A 3,900-nucleotide genomic window follows, 5' to 3' on the forward strand; every position below is an offset into this window, starting at 1 on the left:
TGGAGGAGGGCATGTCAACCCATTCCAGTATTCTGGCCTGGAGAATCTCCATAGACAGAGGAGCCTGTTGGACCATAGTCTGTGGTGTTGCAAAGAGCTGGACAAGACTGAATGACTAAGTACAGCACCCTATTCTTCAGAAGGAACTTTCTCTGACCCACATTTTTCTAGTTGCTATGTGACTTTAAGCAAATGATTTCTCTCTCTCAGATTCCTTATGTGGAAATTAAACTAGGACATTTCTATATTCTCATTCGATTTGAAAATTCTGCTTATCATCAAATTCATGGACATACTTAAGTCTCATAAAATTTACCCCTTTTCTTATCAGACAATTCCTTGAATATAAAATCCTCTGGAATAGATTTACCTGAGAAATTCTACTCCCACAACCCTCTTTTATATCTTATATTCTCATCCTTCCAATTCTCTCATAATTTAACACAACTCATTTCTGCCTTTGGTTGAAAGAAACCTGAAGATTCTTGGTCCCTGAGAAATGCTGTCTGGCTGAAACACAAGCTGGAATCAAGATTGCCAGGGAAAATAGCAATCACCACAGATATGCAGATGACACCCCCCTTATGGCAGAAAGCAAAGAACTAAAGACCCTCTTGATGAAAGTGAAAGAGGAGAGTGAAAAAGTTGGCTTAAAGCTCAACATTCAGAAAACGAAGATCATGGCATCTAGCCCCATCACTTCATGGGAAATAGATGGGGAAACAGTGGAAATAGTGACAGACTTTATTTTGGGGGGATCCAAAATCACTGCCAATGGTGACTGCAGCCATGAAATTAAGTGACGCTTGCTCCTTGGAAGGAAAATTATGACCAACCTAGACAGCATATTAAAAAGCAGAGACATTAGTTTGCCAACAAGGTCCATCTAGTCAAAGCTATGGTTTTTCCAGTAGTCATGTATGGTTGTGAGAGTTGTACTATAAAGAAAGCTGAGCACTGGAAGAATTGATGCTTTTGTTGGAGAAGACTCTTGAGAGTCCCTTGGACTGCAAAGAGATCCAACCAGCCAATCCTCAAGGAAATCAGTTCTGAATATTCACTGGAAGGACTAATGCTGAAGCTGAAACTCCAGTACTTGGCTACTTGATGTGAAGAACTGAGTCATTTGCAAAGACCCTGATGTTGGGATAGACTGAAGGTGGTAGGAGAAGGGGACAACAGAGAATGAGATGGTTGGATGGCATCACTGACTCAATGGACATGAGTTTGAGTAAACTCCGGGAGTTGATGGACAGGAAGGCCTGGCGTGCTGCAGTCCAGGGGGTCGCAAAGAGTTGGACACGACTGAGCAACTGAACTAAATTGAATCTGTCCACCCCTCCTGGCCTGTCTTCTCAGTCTCTTCCAGAGCACACAGCTGATCATCAGTTCTAGTTCCCCTCAGGTCTTTCAGTTACTTTGTTGTTTTTATTGTACTGTATTTTCCTAGTAAAATTCTAACTCAGAATCAGTGGCAGTGTCCGCCCTATCATTTGTAGGTGCAAATGGCTAAGGATTATTGGAGGATATTACACAATCATGCAAGTTTTTTTCCCCAAGAAATTTGTGGTTTCATTCTGATTATTTGTTCTAGGTTATCATTCTCTTTGGGCTTTCCAGATGGTTCAGATGGTAAAGAATCTGCTTGCCAATGCAGAAGATGCGGGTTTGATCCTTGAGTTGGAAAGATTCTTGAGAGAAGGAAATAGCAACCCACACCAGTATTCTTGCCTGGAAAATCCCATGAACAGAGGAGCTTGCCAGGCTGTAGTCCATGGGGTCACAAAAGAGTCAGACTCAACTTCACAAGTAAACAACCCCGACAAATCATTCTCTTCTATTCCTGTCTGTGAATATTCCAGGCTTTCACAGAAGTCTCCATCCACACCTAAGATCACCAGTAGTCCTTTGGTCTCTCTTAGCCCCTGCAGTTCAGCTCTTCACCCCTGCTCTGAGTCTTTGCACCCAGAAAGCTTCAGTTTGTTAGTTTTTCTACTGTATCTTCAACATTCTCCTTTCTACCTTTTCCTCTTAGACTCTAAATGTGCTAAAGCCTCGCTAGCCATTTCCCAGCCAGCTGTGCTGTGTTGTCCTAAGTCACTTCAGTCATGTCCAACTCTTTGTGACCATATGGACTGTAGCCCTCCAGGCTACTCTGCCCATGGCATTCTCCAGGTAACAATCCTGGAGTGTGTTGCCATGCCTTTCTGCAGGGGATCTTCCTCCCCCAGGTATCCAACTGGTGTCTCTTACATCTCCTGCTATTGGCAGGCGTATTCTTTACCACTAGTGCCAAGGCCAGATCTCCCCTCCCCCGCTTCCCCCAGTCAGTTACTGTTCCATTTATAGCTCCTACTTCCACCTGCAATTAACAAAAGCTATGTTGCCACCCTGCTCAGCCTCTCCTTACACTGAATGCTCCAGTGCCCTGCACGCAGGCTTCTACTCTCTCCATGGTACTGAAACTGCTTTGGTTTCATTGGTGGTCTCCCACTTTTGAAACCAGTTACTGAGCTCCTTTGCTACTTTGGGGGATGCTGCTTATTTTTTTATTCTTAATGTTTTCTAAGCTCTTGGTTTATATCACACCACAGTGCGCACTGTGCTGTCTGTTTTAGGGACTGGCCTCTGATATTTTATGTTCTCTATTAGAGGATTCCCCTTTCTTAAAGTTCCGAGTTCTTGTTCCCACAGTATTCTTGTTTGCTTCCCTGTTATTCTGACTTGATATTTTACCCCAGGCGATCTCACTTATTCACATGATTTAAACTGCCACAGACCTACTGAGAACTTCCAACTGTATTTTTCCATCCCAGGCCTCTCTACCAAAACTTTATATTCAGAGCAATATCCTTGGATATATTCTCTTAATTATCTCACATAAACATCAAGATTCATCAGATAAAATGATAATTTCTCATTTTTCCCTCTCAGCTGACTTCTCTAATACCCCTTTCTTTGTCTTTTGTTTCTTACTCACTTTAAATATAATAGTAATATAATAATAAAATATTTCCTAATTTTGCCTCTTATACATTTTTTATCTGCCTGCTTCTCTCCATCTCTGCTAATAAATTTCACATGAGGTACCATCACCTTTCACTTGGGTAATTGTGTACATTTCTAATTATTTTGTTTCTTTCTGATTTTGCCCTCTTCAAATCTATCCTCCACTGAGTTGCTAGAGGCAATTGAAACCTAAATATGCATAAATATTTATCCCAAGCCAGGCTTCAGCAATACATGAACTGTGAACTTCCTGATGTTCAAGCTGGTTTTAGAAAAGGCAGAGGAACCAGAGATCAAATTGCCAACATCCACTGGATCATGGAAAAAGCAAGAGAGTTCCAGAAAAACATCTATTTCTGCTTTATTGACTATGCCAAAGCCTTTGACTGTGTGGATCACAGTAAACTGTGGAAAATTCTGAATGAGATGGGAATTCCAGACCACCTAACCTGCCTCTTGAGAAATCTGTATGCAGGTCAGGAAGCAACAGTTAGAACTGGACATGGTACAACAGCCTGGTTCCAAATAGGAAAAGGAGTATATCAAGGCTGTATATTGTCACCCTGCAGAGTACATCATTGGAAACGCTGGACTGGAAGAAACACAAGCTGCAATCAAGATTGCTGGGAGAAATATCAATAACTTCAGATATGCAAATGACACCACCCTTATAGCAGAAAATGAAGAGGAACTAAAAAGCTTCTCAATGAAAGTGAAGGAGGAAAGTGAAAAAGTTGGCTTAAAGCTGATTCAGAGAACGTAAACATTCAGAAAACATAGATCATGGCATCCGGTCCCATCACTTCATGGGAAATAGATGGGGAAACAGTGTCAGACTTTATTTTGAGGGGCTCCAAAATCACTGCAGATGGTGACTGCAGCCATGAAATT

Source organism: Capricornis sumatraensis, chromosome 21 (assembly GCF_032405125.1).
Source record: "Capricornis sumatraensis isolate serow.1 chromosome 21, serow.2, whole genome shotgun sequence".
Classification (NCBI taxonomy): Eukaryota; Metazoa; Chordata; class Mammalia; order Artiodactyla; family Bovidae; genus Capricornis; species Capricornis sumatraensis.